The sequence below is a fragment of the Macrosteles quadrilineatus genome, unplaced genomic scaffold (assembly GCF_028750875.1).
Source record: "Macrosteles quadrilineatus isolate MER2022 unplaced genomic scaffold, UCM_ALF_1.0 Scaffold_2__2_contigs__length_208266976, whole genome shotgun sequence".
Classification (NCBI taxonomy): domain Eukaryota; kingdom Metazoa; phylum Arthropoda; class Insecta; order Hemiptera; family Cicadellidae; genus Macrosteles; species Macrosteles quadrilineatus.
The window spans coordinates 142445961-142472909 of record NW_026542595.1 but is presented as its reverse complement, the minus strand read 5'-3'; the positions used below and the strand labels follow the sequence as shown (position 1 = coordinate 142472909).

Sequence of the window (26949 nt, the reverse complement as noted above, 5' to 3'; positions counted from 1 at the left end):
AAGGCAAATTACGATATTCTATTTTAGAATGTTTAAGAACCGTTTTATTTTTGTGAACGTTTAGTTTGTAAAACTTATATTATTGAAACTAGATTACCTCTTAGAGAATTATTGCATTTACATTATGTTCAATAAATATACAACATATTGTACAACATTATTTCTTACGAGTATGTAATTCGAACACTTTTGTTACGAATGCTGCATAAGTAGTTTTAGTTGTGAGAGAATTACATGGAAACTGTTTAATATCATAGAATTATATAGTTACGACATGTTATGAGACTTTTGAAAAGTACCTGTATATTTTAAATGTAGTTTTAAACTTTTATTGTAGTAGTTTTTATGAAATAGTATGTATAAAAATGTATTAATGCGTAAAGTATCACACATTAATTCATTTTTAATCCAGCTGTTTTATTACCATGTTCTACATAAATTTATTATATTTTATCATAATAGATCTAGATCACTTTCCCAACCGTATTTTACTGTGGTGTTCCTAATATGACATGGATCCTGCATGTAAATTAAACTCATATCAAAATAGATCGTCGACATATGAAGTTAATTAGTAACACCAACTTTTAAGAAACTTATTATCTTTAAACCTATTAATCACATATATGCATGATCTTGAAGAGCAATGTCTTAAAAAAATCAAGCTTTTGTTAAACTCTCCTAATAGAACACACTACCATTAAATGATTACACTTAATCTTATTTAATTTATTGAGTATGCAAAAGCTGTTACGATTGTTTTGGATATAAATTATTTCTTTAATTTTTTTCTGAGTAAAACTTTTTTTCTATGTTAGTATTACAATAGTTTATTACGGATGTTTTTTCTGTTTCACAACAAATACATAAGCCATAGAATTCTTCATTACAAAAATAAATAAGTACGAGGAATTTTTGCCTCTATTATCAATACTGGATATGTAACTGTATGTACAGTAAAACTCCCATTTTTCTCTTCTGTACTCTCACAAAGTTGCGAAGCATGGGTAACCATAGCAACCGGTAGACATAAATGGGTTATAATAAGCAAAGTTATGCAATTTTGTTTCAACCCGTAATTATTGTGTCATGATAGATGTTGTCAATGATATTTAGTTGTATATTACAGTTAGATATTTCGATTGGTAAACAAACGGTATCAGCAATCTGACACATACTAAACTTCATTCGTTTTCCAACATCCCTTATAATGGAGAAGCAGTAACTATGATATGTTATGAGTAAAGATCCCTTAACAGTTAATTCATTAAGTATATGTATATATTACACAAACTTACAATTTATAAATATGTATATATCTATTTCAATTGTATCATATTTTGAATCAAGTAATTAAAGTCTTACAGGAAACGTAGTTATAAGTTTTTTATCAAGTGCAAATCATATACTCATAGTTGCATTTTAATATTAATATTTATCACAAATATGTTAAGAACCCTATTTACTAGAGCATAACTCAAATCTAGAAAAAATAGGTGTTACCTTACTGTCTTATTTGATAGTCATATAAGTAAGATATAATATGATATATAAGCGAAAGCGTCCTTAGGGGGGTTCAAACACGTGTATCACCTAATCACTGTTATCTTGTAAACATCAGAGAGCATATTTTTCAGAAAATATTTTCCTCTGAACTCTCACACAATATTACGTCACTTTCAAGTCAGGAAATCTTATGATACCCCAGAGATACCACACATAATAACATTCACGTATAAAGTTTGTTGTATGAGAAAATATCAATTTACAGATATCGCTTCGTCTTGATGTGAGATGGTTCATGAGTTTATCAAAATTGCACGGGTTTTCTCAACAACATGTCTAAATCTCAAATTAATCGGGATAAAAATTAACAAAAGTTTAATGTGTATTTTTAAGTGGTAAAATAATTTAAGGAATACAAATTTGTAAAAATCTGGTCAAGTAGTGTAAATAGTTTATTTCTATCAGTCAAGGGATTTGGGGAAATGGCTTAGGAAGACAACCTACTCTTTAATTGGTGATTTCTTGATATACCATTACGAGCTTATTTAAGAACTCATGTGCATTTTCTATTTTCAAAAAGAAATTAAAATTTAAAGTCTGGTTGGCAACTTGGCCATCATTATAAATAAACATTGATTTATGAATCGACATGTTAAAATTCCTTTAAGCCCACCAGGGCCCACAGGGTGTTCTTCATGCAAACAGGTCAATCGTTAATCAATTAAAAAATGTATTTGCAAATTTAAAGTCCAAATGTTGGGTAACTTTGTTACTCTTCATTGTAAAATTAAGTCAAGATATCAAATTGGAAACACAATAATGGTACTAAAGATAAAGGTAACTATTTTTGCGAAATGTCCACTAATTTTGTTAAGTAGATTTTGTGTGCTTAACACAATAGATAGGTCAATTTGAAGATGACGTACATGCAGCATACTGATCTTAGAAACATCGAATTCAATAAAGTAACCACAAACATCGTCATAAGTTACAAAGAATCACTTTCAGTTGGACGCTCTTGTTCTAACAATGGAAATATTTTTCCTTTTCTACTTTACTGGAGTTCGTCCAGATCGTTGAAGACATCTAAGTCTTTTACTTAAGTAAAAACTCTTTTGTGGTTTATTTGAAGAAATAAACACTTCGTATACAGTTCATTCTTATCTTATGACACAAATTAATTTGATTTGTGATCAGCAAACTTATTGGAAAAGTAAATGAAACATTTAATGTTCCTGACTAGTTAACTAAACACAGTTTTGCGAAAACTAGTATTCTAGTGTAGTAAATATGGATAAGATTGTTTTGGCGCAGTTTGATGTTTTCATGAATTTCAAGTTGTATACAGGTACATATATTATAGACACAATAAGTTTTGGCAAAGATTGTTCAGCATATATTCTACATGAAAAGTACGTAAAATACAATTTCAATACATTGGTTTATTACATTTATTATTAATAAATGTACACTTGATGTGTTTAAGTCGTAAGTACAAACATCAGCTATAATTTTTAGTACTCTTTGCCCATAAAAGTGTAGCTATTAACCGTAATAAAAGAATGAAATTTGCCTAGTTGTATTTTGAGATAATATATCATATCTATTTTTTGTCTGTAGGTATACAGATTTTACAAAAAGGTATTTGTATTTGCAACCATACTTTGATTAAAACTTACAATAACATCTAACGTTAAAATACCCAAAATTGCATAACACTTGAGTAGTAAGTAGATTCTATAAAATCTACAGTAGTGTGGAAGTATGAAATACCAGGACACGAAATCATAGCTGGATTTTCAGGTCCCTTCTTACCAGTGATAGAAATAAATACTTTACTCTGAAAAGTAGGGTTTCGTTCGTATTTTTGGCATGGTTTTATTTATAATTTATTATACCATTCCAAACAAACTAAGTGAGCATAGTAATAAAAATTTGTTTAAGCCTGTTCTTCTAAGCTAAAGCTTAACATAACTGCATTTTTTAAGTACTTACAATACTCTGAAGTACTAAAGTACTTTTTAGTTACCTAAATTAAATAACTTTTCAAAGGAGAAACCCAGTTTTCGCCTGTTTAGTTGTCAGAATGGAAGTGGCAGGAGACGCATAATGCAACAAACAGTAGTGGTCATAACGCAGGTGTTTAGCATGTGTGAGTCTCACTACTTACATGTATTAGTGTAGTTATTCCACTGGGTAAAAGATTTAAAATATTACCTACAGAACAAATGTTGATTGTTAACACTCATCTTCGTAAATTTTTTTATTTAATCAACAATTAATTCCATAAACAATCTCACGAACGCAAAATGTAAAGTTAACATTTCTACATACTGGAAACTAGTGCAGACATATTCTACTTCAACTTATAAGCTTGGATTTAAAATATCGAGGATACAATAAAACATTTCTGGTTGAATGCCCTTTATCGGGAATACAAAACAGTGTTCCTTTAGTTTGCTGGCTTTAGTCCAATATACGTCGATATCACTCAATTCGTCAGCTTTCGTAGATTTATTATTATAATTTGAACGTTGTAAGAAAATGTGTTTATATAATGTTCACCTAGAAGTTATTACAACAAATTAAGATTTATCGTACATAATACGGTTGTCAAATTTGTTGAAATTATCAATCCTGACAGACCGTCCTACTTGATAACACAAAGATATAATTACGCTTATACAGTTACTCACAAGACGTTAAATATATAAAAGAAGGTGGTATGTGGTGATCAGTTTCGATTGGACACTCCATCCCTCATCAGACCCAATAGGCGAATGTTCATTTATAGTCATTTATATTTATTATCAGTTATATGACCACTTACCACTTTTTTATATATTTACAGTCTTGGGAGTAACAGTATTAGAGTAAATATGTGTTGTAATTGTTATAAAGACGTTTCTTTTATTTACTTTCCGTAAATGTAATAACACGTACAATGGTGACCAATAAGTTATTTAACATAAAGATGTTCTAAATTCAAAATTATATGAAACTACAAATATGTAGCATATAATTTAATTTCAAATAACTTAATCATAAAAGTGAACTAATAAATAATAAAACAAATTACAAAGGAGAAAGGAAGTTTGATTATTATGTTTGTTCAATTGTTATGCACTAGTTTTAAAAAAGCTGTATGGATTTAATTATTTGGATTTTTAAAAGGATTGACTAAATATTCATAATTACCCTAGCTATATCGTCAAAAGAGATTGGCTGGAAGGAGATTTGTTAGAAAGAGGCTTAGTGGAAAGGAGCTGTCTAAAAGACGCCTTTCTTTAAAATATCAAATTATTCTTTTACAATAGCAGGAAATTTAATAAATTATATTTGATCAGGATGTGATTTTACATCAAGTTGTATAAAGCTGTAAATTAGAAATAAATTTGTGTAGTTTTAGACATTTTGGTATTAACAGTAGCGATAAATCACGATTTTGTTTTTATAGTGTAACGAGGAATACATTCTTTGACAAATACACTTTTCAAATTTATATTGTAAAATATAAATACACACTATTATACAATTCAAAGAGAGGGGATATAAACCGTTAGAATATATTACCATCCGTCTCATGGGTGATATAAAACATCGACGGATATATTCTCTACAAAATCGATTTACTACCACAAGATAGTTTATATGTTGAAAGAAGGCAAATGTGATTCCACCTAGTGTATGGAAATATGTTTTGTGTTTTGTGAAAAAATTCAGGACTGTCAAGTAAGTTGTTCAAGAAGTACGCTTAAAGATTTAGAAATAAGTGTTGTTTTCTTTTCAAATTTTAAAATTATAAATAGAAAATCTGAGTGCTAAAACATGTTATTCACTAATGTACGTCTCAAAACAGGGTACAAAAGGTAGCTAGTTTATATAGGCCTAATTGAACTTGCATTTTACAGCTTACATGTAAATCTTATAGAGTTTATTATTTATTATTTTTATAAAAGATTAAAAGCTGGATAAGAGAACAATCTGTGTATATTTAAAAACAATTTAGAAGCGATTATTGAAATTAAGCCGTCGAAATATATCCAGAATAGTTATATATCAACGACACATTCTGAAAATATCAATTGAAGTGGTTAATGAACTATTTAATGTTTACCAAACTATTTCAGGTTGGGAACAAACAAAACTGCAAACTACCATACTCGACACTTCAGGTTATTACAAGTTTAAACACGGAAGTTTAGAATTCCTTCGGTATCAAAGTTTGTTTCCACACTCCCAAAACCCGTCTTTTAATCAGTATACTCACTTAAACTTAGTATGAGAAAGCTATTTTAGTGTTAGTTAATCTACCTTGAAGGGATCAGCTATTTATGTATTTGTTATAATAAGACTAAAGTCGAAGACATCTTTGGTATTTAGTATTAATCATAAGGCTTAAAGGTTATTCATTTTAAAATATTTTCCACGGGCTCCTTGCATTTGTTGCCTTTGTATATTGAAATAGGCATGGTAATAGTTCACTTTAAAAATCAAATAAATTAATAAGGTTACATTTGTATACAAAATATTGAGATAATTTTGTACAGTGGTTTTGATTTAACTACTTTTCTAAAAGCTTTGTTACACAATGCAAGTCACTTTGATCATCTTGCCAGGCTTTTGTGAAATTGACGCTTCCTTTGTCTATGTCGATCAATTACAAGACCCTTTCGAAACCAAGTATCCGGAACATGAAAAACGCTTCCTAAAGTAGTTTTAATAACTATCCAAGTTCGTTTACGTTTAAAATGTTTTCTCGCTACATAGGACATAGGTATTGACAATAGGAACTGCTTGGTTCGTTTGTTTTCCTTTTTACTTTATTTCTTTAAATTGTTTACGATCACGATTGTTTGGTTCATGATCACGATTTATGTTCTTTATGATTAAAATTAGTTGTAGGTTAAATTTATTAAATATTGTTAACTTTTGTGTAGAATGTAATTACGGTTTTAAATAAGCATCGGTTTAATAGTGTAGAAGCTATAGGGAAATATGTAATACTGCATTGACTTGGCTATAGAATTCATCCTTCCTAAAAGTGTATTATGTTTTCGAATTAATTACGCCTTAAATTGAACAAAACGTTTATCATGTTTTTGAATAAATAACGCCTTAAATTTAGCAAAATTACGCTGGGGATCACATTCACCTACCTTTCAATTTACATATTTTCTTAATGTGATATAAATGCAGTAATATTGGCTACCTATTTACTTCGCCAGATCAGAAACATGAAATATTGATACATGGCAAGCAATGACAAAGGAGAGTGTTATTGGCAGGTGATAAACAATTTCGACGTCAATCCCATCGTATTCCAATATTTATGTATTCGGGTTTAAGTGGTTATATTATGTACAATGCATCCCAGTAAAGGCAGTGTACGAATTTTTCATGAACTAGTCAATATATAGTCTTGTAAAACTCTTTTGGTTAGTAAAGATTAGTTTCTCAACTTTATGATCAGTAGTAAAAATCTGTAGCCTGTGAAACTATTTTAACGAGTATTCATGCAAACGTAAAAAAAATCACAAATGCAAAATATTTTTAATGAACATTTATTTATGTAACATGCTTTTCATGAATTAACTCAATACAAACCTCCTAAAAGATAACTTTTTTCAAGCGAGAACTTATAGTTTACTAAAAGCTGTTAATAGAAATTTACTTCACGTAAGCTTTAATTTTCTAATAGTTTTGAATTGACAACGTATAATTCATTCCTGAATTTCCATTGTAAAAGAGCTCTAGGCCTAACGATTAGTACAGACCTTGTTGACCGAAACACATACAACTGAGATTAGATTTTGTAAAAAAAAAAAAAAAAAACTAATGGAATATTACATGTATATACATTACTTAAATATTTAGGTAATATTAGGCAATGTGGGTTTTACTTAGTACATTTTACGTATTTATTGGTCGTTTCTAGTTAGGCCTAAAAGCTTTGCCTTGCAATTATCAAGTATTCCTGGAAATTTACATATGCTTAATCTTTCAGGACCAACAGCTTAGTCTAATTTCTTTTGAAACTAAAGCTTAAAGAGAATTTACTCTGTGATGTTTCAAAGATCTTCCAATTAAACATCTTTTAGGTATCTTTTTCCTAATATTCCTCTTGATGGCGAGAATAAAGAAACTGAACTGAAAGTAAAAACTAATTACAGCCACCAGTAACTTGTGAATTCTTTGTGCTCTGTCTTACACAGCTGAAATTACATTTTTTCAAATAAATTGTTAATATTAATAAGATTTTTTTGATTGAGTGAATTTAAACTATCGCTGAAAGCTACGCTATACCAGTTTGCTAAAATTATTACGCTACCGTAGCATTAATTAAAGTTAATAAGAAACTGCAATTAGCTGTGTTTTCAATATTAATACACTTTGCATCAGGGTTAGGCAAAAGTCTGGAACCCCCCCATTAACTTTAAAACGAATCACGCCAAGGAAGCTAAACTGAGCACACCTTTATATGAAATGAAAATGCACTTTTTGGTCAGTATAAAAATTTTTTCCGGGACCCCAAAATGGGGGATTTTGGGGGCAACTCAAAAATTTCAAATGTTAAGCCCCATCGAGTGACACCTCATTTTGAAGGTCTTGATTTAAGAAAACAAACAACGCAAACTAGAGGTCCCTATCTTAACCCAGTCAAAAATGGCGGTCACTTGAAATTTCAAAAAAAGCAATTTGGAAATTTGAATAAAAAGTAATAACCCCCCTTCTAAGTTTTTTCTAATGTTAATTACAAAGATATCCTTTTGGTGGTTGTGCAACCTTCACAGGTACTTTATTATTGTCATTTCAAAAATTTTGAATTTGCACCGAAAATGGGGGATTTTGGGGGCAACTCAAAAATGTCCAATTTTAAGCCCCATCGAGTGTCACCTCATTTTGAAGATTTTGATTTAAGAAAACAAATTGTGCAAACCAAACTTTGTCATCTACTTCCAGAGTAATTTTATTAGTTCACTTACAATTATTGTACATTGAGGAAAACCAGCCGCATTACTCGAAAAACCCACATTGGAAAACAATAACTCTTGAGGGCAACTTTCACCGGCTTTGACATTCTAGGACCACAACCTTATCAGTAACTATCAGACTGGCATTTGGGTGAGACTAACCACTAGCCAATATGGTATGTTTCATAATTTTACTGTAAAATGGAGCTGAGTGAACAAGAGCGGATCACTATACTAATTATGCGAGGATATGGTGACAGAATCAGAAGTTATGTACAGGTAAAAAACTTATTTAATGATTCTTTTCCTAATCGTAACCCTATTTCAAAATCAGTAGTAATAAAAACTGTTCAACGTTTTGAAGAGACAGGCAGTGTCAAGGACCGTCCCAGATCAGGAAGACCGAAAACTGCTACAAACGAAGAAAAGTCATTGGATGTTTTGCAATCTGTTGTAGAAAATCCCCATGTCTCAACAAATGTTGTTGGCCTAAGTGTAGAGATCTCCCAAAGATCAGTGCGTAGAGTTTTACACGACAGCGGTTTTAAAGCATACAAACTTCATTTAGTTCAGGAACTATCTGAGGATGACTTCGATCGTCGAGTAGAATTTTGCGAGTTAATGATGTCACGTATTGATAACAATACTATTCAATTAAATAACATTGTTTTCTCAGATGAAGCAACTTTTATGGTAAACGGAAATGTCAACAGGCATAATTGTCGCTACTGGTCTGATGAAAACCCTCGCTGGATGAGAGAACAACATACACAACATCCGGAAAAATTAAATGTTTGGCTTGGTATTGTAGGAGATAGATTTATCGGACCGTTCTTCATTGAAGGTAATCTTAACTCTGCAGTGTACCTGACAATGCTCCAACAGCAGATTATTCCCGCTGTCCAGTTAGCAACTAATAACAGTGATCAGATTTGGTTCCAGCAAGATGGAGCACCTCCACACTATGGCCGGGATGTCCGCACGTATTTGAACAACATGTTTCCAAATCGCTGGATAGGGAGACGAGGGGCTGTCGAGTGGCCTGCAAGGTCACCTGATTTGTCACCACTTGATTACTTTGCTTGGGGCCACATTAAAGATAATGTGTATAAAACAAAACCACAGTGCATCAATGATCTGAGGAACAGGATAGTTGAGGAAATTCACAATGTTCCACGAGAATCCATTCAACATGCTGTTTCACATTTTTACAACAGGCTAGGACATGTCCAGACAGTACAAGGGGAGCAATTCGAGCATCTTTTATAAGGAAATTAGGTGAGTAGAAGCAATAAAATTTGATAATAATTATTAATGTTAAGATGTTTTCCTACGCCATATTGAAAGATAGTGATTAATAAGAATTGTAACATAAATTTCGTCTAATAACGTTTTGCTTTTTAATAAAACTTTAGTACGCACTGTTTATTGACTGTTTATTGATCAAGAATCTTCATAAGAGGTTATTAAATAGTGCGATGCATTTTCAAGTGACCGCCATTTTTGACTGGGTTAAGATAGAGACCTCTAGTTTGCGTTGTTTGTTTTCTTAAATCAAGACCTTCAAAATGAGGTGTCACTCGATGGGGCTTAAAATTGGACATTTTTGAGTTGCCCCCAAAATCCCCCATTTTCGGTGCAAATTCAAAATTTTTGAAATGACAATAATAAAGTACCTGCGAAGGTTGCACAACCACCAAAAGGATATCTTTGTAATTAACATTAGAAAAAACTTAGAAGGGGGGTTATTACTTTTTATTCAAATTTCCAAATTGCTTTTTTTGAAATTTCAAGTGACCGCCATTTTTGACTGGGTTAAGATAGGGACCTCTAGTTTGCGTTGTTTGTTTTCTTAAATCAAGACCTTCAAAATGAGGTGTCACTCGATGGGGCTTAACATTTGAAATTTTTGAGTTGCCCCCAAAATCCCCCATTTTGGGGTCCCGGAAAAAATTTTTATACTGACCAAAAAGTGCATTTTCATTTCATATAAAGGTGTGCTCAGTTTAGTTTCCTTGGCGTGATTCGTTTTAAAGTTAATGGGGGGGTTCCAGACTTTTGCCTAACCCTTATGTATACAATACTAGCTGTAACCCGCGGGCTTTGCCCCGTTTAACTTCTTAATTTTCAAGATGATCTCGTTCGCATGGCTCAATCACGTCCTGGTTGAAGTTCGTTCGCTACGCTAACTCGCCTCCAGGTTGAAGTTCGTTCGCTACGCTCACTTACCTTTTGGTTGCAAATTAGCTGTTGTCATAAATGTAAAAGAAATAATAGTGCTGCACCCTGTTGGTAATCCTTGTAACTTTTATGCTATTGAACATCATAGAACAGAACCAACTTGTTTAATTGAAACAGCTGTTAAGATTCATTAATTCCATTTCTCATAAGGTTAACATGGGAAACTCCAGAGCCACTGGGGCGGAGCCGATTGGACGTATCACGAAATTGATGGTGTATAAATCTATTCCATGAAATTCTACACGTATGTACCAAGTTTCGTGGCAATCGGTTCAGCGGTGTCTGAGTTTATCACTGCCAAACAAATATATATATATATACAGGGTGAGGCAGGGAAATATCCCTACTTTTAAGATGGTACTGTGAGTAGTGTGGGTGTGCTGGAGGAATGGGGTTAGGCTCAAACGAAGCTTTTGTTTTGGGAATTTCTAAAAATATCACTATCAGTAGTAGATATGGCTTGTTCACTTTTATTACTTTTATGACCAATGTGCTTTTGCACTCGAGATGTATTTTTTTCAAAAATCTGTCTATTGTTGCTGTGCAGCTACCATTGGCTGTCGGGTTATCGGTTGGCCTGTCGCAAAGCTGTTACAATTTGGTGTGGGTGAATTACTTTCGTGTATGTGGTGGTGTATTGCGAAGGATATTTGGAGCTCAAAGAACGGTCCGGAGTCCTGAAAACATTGACCTTGTCAGAAGATCGATTTTGAAGTCTCCTCAAAGTTCTCCTTGTAAGCATGCATCCGCGCTGGCATTGTCTAATCGTACTGTGCCTCGTATTCTCCATGAGGATTTACACCTCCATCTATACAAGAGGGTAGTTGCTCATGAACTCACACAAAGGGACTGGCAACAACGAATGCAGGCATGTGAAATCTTAATTGCGGGACTACCTCATGCTTTTTGGGTTTTGTTTAGTGACGAGGCACACTTCCATATTCCTGGAGCGGGTAAATAAGCAGAATGTGCTCTATTGGAGTGATGCTAAGCCTAGGATAGTTCAAGGGAAGACCCTAGATGCCTTGAAGGATGCAATTCAACTTGAATGTTGCCTCTTTCCACAACAAATGCTTCACAAAGTTATAATGAACTCCAGAACCAGAATACAGTAATGCATTTAAGATTAGGGACACAACTTGCAGGATATGCTGTTTAAAACCAAGTAAAGTTATATTAAAATAAACTCCCAGATGTAACCTTTTAATCTCAATAAAAAGTTTGGCTCTAACATTTTTGGTTGTCTTTAAATTTACCTTTAAAATTAGGGATACTTCCCTGTCCCACCCTGTATATACAAACATCCTCTTTTATACTTATAGACATGTTTGGATACTAAATTTGTGTATGTCCATAATTACTTATAAATCTAAAGCAACACATAAACTAGTATTTTGACAGAATCATTACGAAATATTTTTTTCCTACAGTCACTCGACAAAGTTGGCTTCCTTTTACTGTTTATAGTACAGAAAGCTGCTAATTGCTGCATATTTATACTTTGCAGTACGATTTATACTTCGTCGTACGGTTTATACTTTGCAAAGTGCCACTTTACCCACTATAGTTACACAAATGACTATAGTTCATATTAGTTGATAGTAGTTTTGTAACACTTCATATCTTCTTCTTATATATTAAACAATTTGGTTTATTCGAGTTCGTTTGGCTCTTCTACCCGACCGATTTTCATGATTAAGGTCTCTAATTGAAGGTATGCATGTACAGATTTGCCACCAAGCATTGGCATATATTTATCTATAATCCCACTCGGCTTATACGTAAACGAAATTTGCTCCCCATGTATTTCTTATGGGAGTAAAATTCGGTTTTTCTTTGCCGAGTTCGTTTGGCTCTTCCACCCTACCGATTTTCATGATTGAGGTCTCAAATTGAAGGTATGTAACGATATGAGGTTTCTCATGAAAACTAAATGATGTGTTCTCATGAGATTTATATGAGGTATTCCACTGAGAATTACATGAGTCGTTCTCATGAGAACGATGTGAGGTGTTCTCATTAGAAATATATGAGATATTGCCATGAGATGGATATGAGGTATTATCATGAGATAGATATGACGTATTCCCATTAGAACTATATGAGATATTCCCATACGATGGGTATGAAATATTCCAATGATATAGTTTATTCCCATGAGATGGATATGATGTATTCTCATAAGAACGATATGTAACATTCCCATGAGATGCCTATGATATATTCCCATTAAATGAGTAATACATATTCCCATGAGATGGATATAATGTATTCCCATGAGAACTATATGAAAAATTCCCATATATTGAGATGGATATAATATATTTCCATGAGATGAGTATTGAATTATTCCCATGAGATGGGTATGAGATATTCACTGGTATGAGATATTCCCATAAGATGGGTATGAGATCTTCCCATGAGATGGGTATTGGATATTCCCATGAGATGGCTATTGGATATTCCCATGAGATTGATATTTAACATTTTCCCATGAGATGGGTATGATATATTCCAATGAGATCGGTATGAGATATTTCCATGAGATGGGTATAAGATATTCCCATGAGTTGGGTATGAGGGATTTCCATGAGATGGATATTAAATATTACCATGAGATGAGTATGAGATATTCCCATGAGATGAGTATTGAATATTCCCATGAGATGGATATGATGGATTCTCATGAGAACTATATTAAATATCCCCATGAAATGGGTATGAGATATTCCCATGAGATTAGTATTGAATATTCCCATGAGATAGATATAATATATTTCCATGAGATGAGTATTGAAATATTCCCATGAGATGGGTATGAGATATTCACATGAGATTGGTATGAGGTAATTCCATGAGATTGGTATGCGATATTCCCATGAGATAGGTATGAGATATTTCTATGAGATGGATATTAAATATTATAAAGAGATGAATATGAAATATTCCCATTAAAGAAGTATTGAATATTCCCATGAGATGGGTATGAGATATTCCCATGTGATAGGTGTGAGATATTTCAATCAGATGGATATTAAATATTCCCATGAGATGGGTATGAGATATTCCGATGAGATCGGTATGAGATATTTCTATGAGATGTGTATGAGATATTCCCATGAGATCGGTATGAGATATTCCCATGAGATGGGGTGTGATATTCCCATGAGATGGGTATGTGATATTCCCATGAGATGGGTATGAGATATTCCCATGAGATGGATATGAGATATTCCCATGAGTTGGATATTAAATATTCCCATGAGAACTATATGAAAAATTCCCATATATTGAGATGGATATAATATATTTCCATGAGATGGGTATGAGATATTCTCATGAGATGAGTATTGAATTATTCCCATGAGATGGGTATGAGATATTCACTGGTATGAGATATTCCCATGAGATAGGTATGTGATATTTCTATGAGATGGATATTAAATATTCTTAAGAGATGAATATTAAATATTCCCATGAGATGGGTATGAGATATTCCCATGAGAAGGGGTGTGATATTCCCATGAGATGGGTATGTGATATTCCCATGAGATGGGTATGAGATATTCCCATGAGATGGATATGAGATATTCCCATGAGATAAGTATGAAATTTTTCAATGAGATGGATATGAAATATTCCCATGAGATCGTCATGAGATATTCCCATGAGATGGGTATGTGATATTCCCATGAGCTAGATATGAGATATTCCCATGAGATGAGTATTGAATATTCCCTTGAGATGGATATAATATATTTCCATGAGATGAGTATTGAATTATTCCCATGAGATGGGTATGAGATATTCACTGGTATGAGATATTCCCATGAGATAGGTATGTGATATTTCTATGAGATGGATATTAAATATTCTTAAGAGATGAATATTAAATATTCCCATGAGATGGGTATGAGATATTCTCATGAGATGAGTATTGAATATTCCCATGAGAGAGATATGAAGTATTTTCATGAGAACTATATTAAATATTCCCATGAGATGGGTATGAAATATTCCCATGAGTTGAGTATTGAATATTTTCATGAGATGGATATGATATATTTCCATGAGATGAGTATTGAAATATTCCCATGAGATGGGTATGAGATATTCCCATGAGATGGGTATAAGATATTCCCATGAGATGGGTATGAGATATTCCCATGCGATGGGTATGCGATATTCCCATGAGATGAGTATTAAATATTCTCATGAGATTGAAATGATGAATTTCCATGAAATGTTTTCATGATAACGATATCTCATATGTATTTCCATGAGATTGATATGAGATATTCCTATGTGATGGGTATGAGATATTCAAATGAGATAGATATGAAATATTCCCATGAGAACGACATGAGATAATCCCATGAGATTGGTATGAGATATACCCATGAGATGGATATGGGATATTTCCATGAGTTGGATATTAAATATTCTAATGAGATGAGTATTGAATATTCCCATGAGATTAATATGATGTATTTCCATGAAAACGATTTGAGTTATTTCCATGTGATAGGTACAAGATGTTCAAATTAGATGGATATTAAATATTCCCATGAGATTGATATGATGTATTCCCATGAGATAAGTCACGTAATGCGTATGACATATTCCCATGAAATGGGTATTAAATATTCCAATGAGATGGATATGATGTATTCCCATAAGATAAGTCATGAGATCCGTATGACATATTCCCCTGAAATGGGTATTAAATATTCCCATGAGATGGATATGACGTATTCCTATGAGATGGGTATGATGTATTCCCATTAGATGGGTATGAGATATTCCCATGAGATGAGTATTGAGTATTCCCATATGATGTATAAGTATGATGCATTCCCATGAGATGTGTATTAAATATTTTTATGAGAACGATATCTTATATGTATTTCATGTGAACGATATGAGATATTACCATGTGATGGGTATGATGATGGGTATATTCAAATGAGATGGATATGAAATATTCCTATGAAAACGATATGAGATAATTCCATGAGATTGGTATGATATATTCCCATGAGATGGGTATGAGATATTTCCATGAGATAGATATTAAATATTCTAATGAGATGAGAATTGAATATTCTCATGAGATTGATATGACATATTTCCATGAGAACGATATGAGATATTTCCATGCGATGGGTATGAGATATTTAAATGAGATGGATATGAAATATTCTCATGAGATGGGTATGAGATATTCTTATGATATGGGGATGAGATATTCCCATGAGATGAGTTTATGATATATTCCTATGAGAACGGTATGAGATAATCCCATGAGAGTAGCATAAGATATTCCCATGAGATGGGTATTAAATATTCCCATGCGATGGATATGAAATATTCCCATGAGAACGATTTGAAACATTCCCATGAGATGGGTATTAAATATTTTAATGAGATGGGTATGAAATATTCCCATGAGATCAGTATCAAATATGCCCATGAGATGGGTTTAAAATTTTCACATGAGAACGATATGATGTATTTCCATGAGAACGATATAATATATTCCCATGAGATAGATATGAGGTATTTCCATGAGATAGATATGAGGTTTTCTCATGATATAGATATGAAATATAAAAGATATAGGCTTTATTTGAGCTATTGGTCGTTTAATACTGGATTCCTCAATCAAAAATCATAAATTTGATAATTTCTCGGATATTATATTTATTTTAACGCTGCGGAGCAGCATGGGTCCTCTAGTATTATAGTAATTTATAAATTGCTTACTGAATATCATTTTACTGTATAGAAAGGTTAAGTATTATTTTAACTATTCTACAACTATACTTTATTTTAGATGTTAAAATTGTTCAAGGAAATAAGCAGCAAAACGGTTCATGACTTGAAATGGGTCAACGACTTGGTGACGACAAAGAAACGACCTGTGGGGTGCTTATTTCTGCATTTCTTAGGGAGTGAAATATATTTTGTGCTCTAAATTATTGGTGTTTGTGTTTAAAGTAATGTTAATCAAAAAACCTCTACATTATGGCAATACTAAAAAATATTTTTGTCATGACTTGGATATACATAAGTAGTAAGTAGGAGTTGACATTACCCATGCATGTATTTTGCAAGACATGTCGAGGACAGAGTGACGTATCAAGTTGACATATTTCCACTGCAATTTGTTACATATGTCTTTTATAATGCACTTTGATAACTAGTTCAGTTATTTACACGGTGCATTTGTGTAGATTCATGTTGAAGGTAGGTTTTAATTTTAACATACGATTTCCATATTGTTGCAATTAATATGAACTGCTCTTCGTTATAGGTTGCATAACATACTTTACAGTATAAGCTTTCATTTAAAACCATAAATTACTAAATTTATAATACTTCAATATCCAAACAGATTTCATTAAGGCGCAATATTTATGGGTCAGAATTAGACTTAAAATTGCTTAGCTATACATAATGTGTCTGTAAACATGTATTATAACAAAACATATCATTCATGTTATGCCATATTAAGATACAGTATAGTGAAACATAACTATAATATATGGCTCTGATTTACAGAAGTGTTTAATGTTGAGTTTTGGTATCAAATTGTTCATCGACTGATTGGCATCTAATTTTGAGAACATCAATTAATGAAAACTCAGTTAAGCGATTAGGTTGTAATTAACAAAGGTAGCAACAACAATATTTTGTACATGTTATACGTGTACTGACTTTATAATCCCTAAACTTATCAACTTGGAACTAAGTCTAAAGGTTTCTCAATATAAATCCTTATTTAAACTGGGATATCTCATAATAAGTAAGTTTGACAGTATATAAAAGTTGTATTGTTTAATTAAATAACTGTGATTTACATACCAAACTCTCGACGAAGACACTTTGTCTTAGCCAAGTTATTTACTTGTCCTACTTTGCCTTAGTTTAGAGTGTTTGAGGTACAAACCTGATTGAAAGTATTGCATTTTAAACAGAATAGACACAAACAACAAACATATTTACATAACATCATAACCAACTAATAAAGAACTATAATCATGCATAATTGACATTACTAAATTATAAATATATTTATTTTCTCGTCTCTTCTACTTTGCTTTGGTAATAGGTTGAATGTGTATCGGTGCGCTTTACAAGTATTCATCTTTAAATTAATTGACTACTGTTATGAATAAACACAATAGTCAGTCAAACCAGTTAAACATTTAATTAGCTTATAGGCTAGTAGAGCACTCCTCTTAATCTAAGGTTATCCGTGTGGTTTGGTGGAGCTTATTTCATGTTAATAAGTAACAAGAATTATCAGAAGATAAAACATTTATTTTATTTAAGCGTGGGGTTGTTACCCCTTCGGTAATTTGCGAATATGTCTTAACCACTACGATTAACGAGTTTACTACAAAACGACCGGTGAAGAAATAAAGCCTGCGCCTGCCCCGTCCTCGAGTGTGCGTGTCGGTTACTCAACCCGAGAACTGCCAACTCCATGAAAACGGAAAATTTCCGTTTCAGAGCCTAAAAGCGTTGCAGTAGTTCTCCACCAACTCCAACTGGCTGCGCAGAATACCGAGTTGCGTCTTCCTCAACAACAAACACGGCTCTCAATCTCGCCATCTTGGAATATATTACAATCAATCCTTTTTAAAACCATTTGACCCTAATTTATCCACCATGTTACCTAACTGAAACGTCCGTTATTGAATTTAATGTTGGCAATTTATTTAATTACTGTTCTGATAACTAACCTTTTGTTTATGTTGGATTAATTATTTATTTAATTATTTATTAGACCCGTTACAGATGATGCTAGTAACTTTTTAACTAAAAAAATCGTTAAAATTGTATTACTGTTCATATTAGTTCATTAAATTTCAAAGCAAATAATTCCACAAGAACCACGGAGACCTGAAAAGTGGCAGAATATTAAAAATCAGGAAGTTATTCTAGGAAAAAGGCTTTGGATTTGCTTCATCCAGGAAATTAAACTCTAAATCCACAATATGACAAGTTCAGCGGATTTGGTTTATACTTACGAGTGTTTAGGATTTAGGGAATAATTGTTGCAGCTTTTATATTCTGAACCTTGTTGTATACCTATTTCGAATAGGCGTCATTTAATGACTTTGTTTTTTTCATAGATTTTTTGTATTACAATGTCACAAAAGAGTAAGCACAGATTTTTACAGTTTTTTTTTTAGTCAAATGGTAACCCCCATTGTCTAAATGTATTAAAACTAATTCATAGCCATAACGCTTAATAATAAAGGCTGTAGATTATTGTTCGATCAATATACAGTTGTTTTCTTAGGACAATAAAAAGATATTAAACAGCAGGATTTAGCATTTATCTGCATACTTATGGACTCACATCTTAGCAAATATATTAAACAAATGGAAAAACAGTATTTTAGCCTTCAACTAGAGGATGTTTGTAAAATGCGTTAGTAATTTTAAGTTTCTTTCTATTATGAGATTAAAATGTTTCCATAAAATAAACGACGACTTTTAAACTCAAACGCATCAGGAAACATACTTTTCTTTTGACAATTTTTTTAATTTTAATTTTTTTTATGTAATCCCCGTACAATTGATTTTTGGATTAAGAATATATGTATATTAAGTTTAACTTAATTTAAGTGTACAGTTCGTAACGAACAAGTATATTTGTTTCATGCAGGATAAACTTTTTTATTTTTAAACAATCTGCTCTTACATATTAAATTGACGAGAACCAATTAAACTACTACGACTTTACTCCTATTCTAGGAAGGTAAACCAAGTGACATGGCTTAGTTTAAAATTCCAATACAGTTCTGAGGTGTATTCCAATTTAACTTTGCTCGGCGCTAATGACATTTTATATCTCACCTGTTTTCAATTTGTGCACTAGTGGATTTATCAACAGCTTCAGCCTACATTTAAGTATGTCTAACAACTTCGGATTTGCGCACAAATGTCTCATTCTACTTTAAAATAATTATTTAGAGTTTTACACTCAATAAACATAGACACCTGTGATTACAGTAGACATAAATATCTTTATTTTTCAAAAGTGTTTTATTCTTTTAGTAAATTGTGACGAACACATCGACAGTTTAGTAGTTGTGTGTCTTATATACTTATGATTAGTCAATAACACATTGACTACCAATACTATTATCCAAAACAGCTCTAAAAACGTTCAAGTCTTTTGACAGTTTTATTTTACGAGTATTTTTTTGTATTTTCCCCCAAAGCGTATAATGTGTTTAAGGTAAATTTAGGAGATTAGTTTTTTTACGATTTTTGTGTGAGCGAATAGTTTTCTTTTCAAATTACAACGAAACACATTTTAGAATGTAGGACAACGTATGACGGTTTGCAGTGAATGGTTACCTTACTGTTGAAGCGATGTTTGGCCTTGACAGATTAGTTTATATCGTGTCAAGTAGCAAATCACTTGTTATTTCTATCAACCAACTGCGAACAGCTGTTTGTGACGATAGCTGTGAATTACAAAATCCGTTTTACGTATAACTGTTGAGTAATTTGTTAACATGAACAATACTTACTTAGAAGAGCATAATTCGTGGATTAGATTTTATTTTTACCGAATCGTATTACTGGAAAGATTTAGTAATAATCTTTATTTTGCTGATAGTAATATATCAATGTTAATGTTTTAAATACAGTTATGATTGGTGCTATCAAAATCAAACCTCAATTAATTCCCTTGAATTAAAACACCACATTAAGTCAATGAACTAAAAACATTAAAAATACATTAAACCTAGTGAAAATGTCAAAAAAATAGTTAATCCAATATACTAAAGAGTAATTGTGCCTATACTCAAAACAGGGTCAATACTACTGCTATATCACTAGAAAATATTAAAATGTCGCTGGTGTAAAAGTAATATGAATGATATAATAAAAGATTAGTAAAGCTAATTTTATAAGTTGATTGAAATCAGCTAATAATGAGCATGCATAACATAGTTTATTGACTCAAGATGCTCAGCGAAGAGGAATGAAAGCCCTAATGAACCCTGTGGCTATGTAAGCTCAATATAATTGCTTTTAGCTTCACTGCTTCCTTCTAATTAAAGACTGTCCAAAGTAGGATTTTATTGCCCTGATACTGAGCAGTCAAACAGTCAAGTATTGCCGGTTCAAAAATAAATCCAGATTATATTTGTTTTAGGAAAACGTTTTCAAATTTCGTCTTGGGTTATCTTTATCAGTACCAGTATTTTTTTTTGGGCTGAACAATGATCACATCGCAATAGTTTTGTTCAGCAAAATGTGGCAATCCGTTAATATGTTTTTAATGGAGCTTCTTGCTATATTTAAAACTGCTAACTTTTTTCAGTGTGTGCATAGTGGGTTTGTACGATTAAATGTAATATATATTCTTACTATGTACACAAATGAATGTAGTAAATAAACATTATCAACATTCTGCCACATACCTTCTCCTATAAACTCGTCAGAGTAAACGATGAGAGTAAATATGATATTTTATAGTTCAAAATCACAAAAGTTGCAATAATTTTTAAACCGTAATTGTTACAGCAATGGGGTGTTGTACTATTTTTTTTAGAATTATAAGGACCATAACGTATAAATTTTGATAAAACCCAGCTTTTCTAAAAAATATCCGACTTTAATTTTATGAGTTTTTATGGAAGAATCCCTATTAAAAATCAAAATTAAAAAAAAAATGAAAAAAAACGCCTGGATATACCATGGATAAGTACCTACATACCAAATTTCATCAAAATCGAACTACAGGTGTGGTATGTAGCTCTGTACACATCCAGCCACACAGACACAGACATCACTTCGAAAACCACTTTTTTGGGTTCAGGGGTACCCAAAATGGATATATCTACTCAAAACTCAAACTAGAAAATGTTAACGAAAACAATACTTTCTCCATATATATGTATAGGGGAAGAAAGTAAAAACAGTTCGCAGTTTCAAACATCGCGAGAAGCTCTCAACTATTGTAAGGAAATGCATATATGAAGGGGCTCTTCAAAATTTCAATAACTAGGATACTCCACTTTATTAATTACATGTATAATTATTTATATTCATAATCCCAGCATGATAAAATACTTGCTTTCTTTTACAAGACGGCAATCATTTAAACTATTTGTCTTAATCGACAGGTTTTCCTGAATTTTATGGTTATCTATGATGTAATCAGGTAATAAAGAGAAACTAAGACCTAACTTATTAATAATGCTATGCTTAATAATACAAAAACCAATAGATGTATGAGTGCTAAAGAGGAACTGCTTGTTTTGGTTTCTTGCTGAATCTACTTCATGTTGGTTAACAAATAATGATATATTAAATTGGTTGAACATTGAATCTTGATCTTAAACTATTTTTTTTTCTTTTCAGGTGACATTTTGAACTGGAGAATGGACCTGACAAATCAAACAAACTGGGTCAACTGGACTGACCAAAGTCCAACGCAAAACCTTACAGAGGGAAATTACCACTCTTTTACTTCTGAGACTGGATATGAAAATGTCATTCCCCTCATAGACGAACCTATTTATGAGGTAATATTATGCTATCAATTGTCTATGTGTTCCGTATTTTTTTCGGTTTCTTTTAACCGAACCTTCCTGGCAATAATATGTCTTTTATCAATCTGCATTTTCTAACCGCAACTACGGTCGAAATACTTGTCACAAAGAGTGACTTCTGAACATAGTAATGATACAAAAATATTATCATGGATTCTATCAAATATTAAATTAAAAGCTTCATCACGGATAAAATCATCAAACTGTTTTAGTGGTTTTTATGAAACACAAAATATTTTTTACAAAAACTATATAGAAGCAGAGAATGGCAGCAGAAATCGTATTTACATTTAAAATAATTATATAAATCGAGTTTTTTTAAGTACGTTGTATACTTGCAAGAAGTACAGTTTTGAATGTCTTTATCATAGTTGCGGTGACTTAGCTGTTTCATAAAGAGCTATCAAAAGGCATCAAACATGTATTCGGTTATATAATACATTCCTTAAATATGTTTCACATTTTTAAAATAGTAAAACCAAGTGGATACCTCTATGCAAAACAAAAAACAACCATACATTTAAAATTTGCAACGCCTTCTGTAACTGTATGGGTTGTCTTTATGTGCAGTTATTAATATAAAAATCTATCAATTACTTTTTTCGCTTCAAATAATTAGTTTGATGTATATATGTTATATTTTTTCAAATATTTTTTGTTTGGAAGAAATTAATAGATAACGCAAAACATTTAAAAATAATACAGTCACTAAATGAAGAACAAATAACTTAATAAGCTTTCTAATTTCCTAAAACAGACTCAAAAATACAATATTGCATTTAATACATTTGAATACAATATACCTACAAGTTTCAGTAAATGGAGATTGAAAACAGGACATGAAATAGTTGTATAGTGGACAATAAATCACCTATATGTAAAGGTCTTTGTGAGTTCTGCCTATCGTTCCTGCTGGTGGCGAAATTGCTTTGATATTCAGTAAAAGAGTACAAAGCGCTTCAAGAAAAACGTTCACAATACCAGAGGGATTTGTGTTTTGCATTTAGATTTAAAGTGTCAATTAAAAACCTACAGACAACAAATTAAAACTATGAACTATATACTAAGGAAATATAGGATTTTTATAATAATAATTAAAATTATTAGGATAGCTCATGTACCCACTACTATGTCAGTAATGTTGTAGGTTCTACCACACGAGGTGATACTACTAAGTCTCTGCTACGGTAGTATATCAGTAGCCGCTGTCTTCGGTAATGGGCTGGTGATCTGGGTCATCGCCACTAGTCGTCGTATGAGAAGTGTCACCAACTACAATGTCAGTAATGTTGTAGGTTCTACCACACGAGGTAATACTACTAAGTCTCTGCTACGGTAGTATATCAGTAGCCGCTGTCTTTGGTAATGGCCTGGTGATCTGGGTCATCGCCACTAGTCGTCGTATGAGAAGTGTCACCAACTACTATGTCAGTAACGTTGTAGGTTCTACCACACGAGGTGATACCACTAAGTCTCTGCTACGGTAGTATATCAGTAGCCGCTGTCCTTGGTAATGGCCTGGTGATCTGGGTCATCGCCACTAGTCGTCTTATGAGAAGTGTCACCAACTACTATGTCAGTAATGTTGTAGGTTCTACCACACGAGGTGATACTACTGAGTCTCTGCTACGGTAGTATATCAGTAGCCGCTGTCTTCGGTAATGGCCTGGTGATCTGGGTCATCGCCACTAGTCGTCGTATGAGAAGTGTCACAAACTACTATGTCAGTAATGTTGTAGGTTCTACCACACGAGGTGATACTACTAAGTCTCTGCTACGGTAGTATATCAGTAGCCGCTGTCTTTGGTAATGGCCTGGTGATCTGGGTCATCGCCACTAGTCGTCGTATGAGAAGTGTCACAAACTACTATGTCAGTAATGTTGTAGGTTCTACCACACGAGGTGATACTACTAAGTCTCTGCTACGGTAGTATATCAGTAGCCGCTGTCTTTGGTAATGGCCTGGTGATCTGGGTCATCGCCACTAGTCGTCGTATGAGAAGTGTCACAAACTACTATGTCAGTAATGTTGTAGGTTCTACCACACGAGGTGATACTACTAAGTCTCTGCTACGGTAGTATATCAGTAGCCGCTGTCCTTGGTAATGGCCTGGTGATCTGGGTCATCGCCACTAGTCGTCGTATGAGAAGTGTCACCAACTACTATGTCAGTAACGTTGTAGGCTCTACCACACGAGGTGATACCACTAAGTCTCTGCTACGGTAGTATATCAGTAGCCGCTGTCTTTGGTAATGGCCTGGTGATCTGGGTCATCGCCACTAGTCGTCGTATGAGAAGTGTCACCAACTACAATGTCAGTAATGTTGTAGGTTCTACCACACGAGGTGATACTACTAAGTCTCTGCTACGGTAGTATATCAGTAGCCGCTGTCTTTGGTAATGGCCTGGTGATCTGGGTCATCGCCACTAGTCGTCGTATGAGAAGTGTCACAAACTACAATGTCAGTAATGTTGTAGGTTCTACCACACGAGGTGATACTACTAAGTCTCTGCTACGGTAGTATATCAGTAGCCGCTGTCTTTGGTAATGGCCTGGTGATCTGGGTCATCGCCACTAGTCGTCGTATGAGAAGTGTCACCAACTACTATGTCAGTAACGTTGTAGGCTCTACCACACGAGGTGATACCACTAAGTCTCTGCTACGGTAGTATATCAGTAGCCGCTGTCTTTGGTAATGGCCTGGTGATCTGGGTCATCGCCACTAGTCGTCGTATGAGAAGTGTCACCAACTACAATGTCAGTAATGTTGTAGGTTCTACCACACGAGGTGATACTACTAAGTCTCTGCTACGGTAGTATATCAGTAGCCGCTGTCTTTGGTAATGGCCTGGTGATCTGGGTCATCGCCACTAGTCGTCGTATGAGAAGTGTCACCAACTACAATGTCAGTAATGTTGTAGGTTCTACCACACGAGGTGATACTACTAAGTCTCTGCTACGGTAGTATATCAGTAGCCGCTGTCTTTGGTAATGGCCTGGTGATCTGGGTCATCGCCACTAGTCGTCGTATGAGAAGTGTCACCAACTACAATGTCAGTAATGTTGTAGGTTCTACCACACGAGGTGATACTACTAAGTCTCTGCTACGGTAGTATATCAGTAGCCGCTGTCTTTGGTAATGGCCTGGTGATCTGGGTCATCGCCACTAGTCGTCTTATGAGAAGTGTCACCAACTACTATGTCAGTAATGTTGTAGGTTCTACCACACGAGGTGATACTACTGAGTCTCTGCTACGGTAGTATATCAGTAGCCGCTGTCTTCGGTAATGGCCTGGTGATCTGGGTCATCGCCACTAGTCGTCGTATGAGAAGTGTCACAAACTACTATGTCAGTAATGTTGTAGGTTCTACCACACGAGGTGATACTACTAAGTCTCTGCTACGGTAGTATATCAGTAGCCGCTGTCTTTGGTAATGGCCTGGTGATCTGGGTCATCGCCACTAGTCGTCGTATGAGAAGTGTCACCAACTACTATGTCAGTAATGTTGTAGGTTCTACCACACGAGGTGATACTACTAAGTCTCTGCTACGGTAGTATATCAGTAGCCGCTGTCTTTGGTAATGGCCTGGTGATCTGGGTCATCGCCACTAGTCGTCGTATGAGAAGTGTCACCAACTACAATGTCAGTAATGTTGTAGGTTCTACCACACGAGGTGATACTACTAAGTCTCTGCTACGGTAGTATATCAGTAGCCGCTGTCTTTGGTAATGGCCTGGTGATCTGGGTCATCGCCACTAGTCGTCGTATGAGAAGTGTTACAAACTACTATGTCAGTAATGTTGTAGGTTCTACCACACGAGGTAATACTACTAAGTCTCTGCTACGGTAGTATATCAGTAGCCGCTGTCTTTGGTAATGGCCTGGTGATCTGGGTCATCGCCACTAGTCGTCGTATGAGAAGTGTCACCAACTACAATGTCAGTAATGTTGTAGGTTCTACCACACGAGGTAATACTACTAAGTCTCTGCTACGGTAGTATATCAGTAGCCGCTGTCTTTGGTAATGGCCTGGTGATCTGGGTCATCGCCACTAGTCGTCGTATGAGAAGTGTCACCAACTACTATGTCAGTAACGTTGTAGGCTCTACCACACGAGGTGATACCACTAAGTCTCTGCTACGGTAGTATATCAGTAGCCGCTGTCTTTGGTAATGGCCTGGTGATCTGGGTCATCGCCACTAGTCGTCGTATGAGAAGTGTCACAAACTACTATGTCAGTAATGTTGTAGGTTCTACCACACGAGGTGATACTACTAAGTCTCTGCTACGGTAGTATATCAGTAGCCGCTGTCTTTGGTAATGGCCTGGTGATCTGGGTCATCGCCACTAGTCGTCGTATGAGAAGTGTCACCAACTACTATGTCAGTAACGTTGTAGGCTCTACCACACGAGGTGATACTACTAAGTCTCTGCTACGGTAGTATATCAGTAGCCGCTGTCTTTGGTAATGGCCTGGTGATCTGGGTCATCGCCACTAGTCGTCGTATGAGAAGTGTCACCAACTACAATGTCAGTAATGTTGTAGGTTCTACCACACGAGGTGATACTACTGAGTATCTGCTACGGTAGTATATCAGTAGCTGCTGTCTTCGGTAATGGCCTGGTGATCTG

General features: G+C 33.9%; 1 long non-coding RNA gene across 2 annotated transcripts in view; it reads left to right on the top strand.

The window, feature by feature from the left end:
* LOC128985447 (uncharacterized) overlaps positions 1 to 26925 on the top strand; it is a 39619-nt gene extending 12694 nt beyond the window's left edge. Inside the window, exons 2-3 of one of the 2 annotated variants that reach the window (XR_008490026.1) lie at positions 22122 to 22285; positions 26864 to 26925. This is a non-coding gene — a long non-coding RNA (uncharacterized LOC128985447). Of the gene's footprint in view, positions 1 to 22121; positions 22286 to 23459; positions 23564 to 26863 lie in introns of those variants that run through there. The other variant, XR_008490025.1, reaches the window with a different exon arrangement.
* The last annotated feature ends 24 nt before the right edge of the window (positions 26926 to 26949 follow it).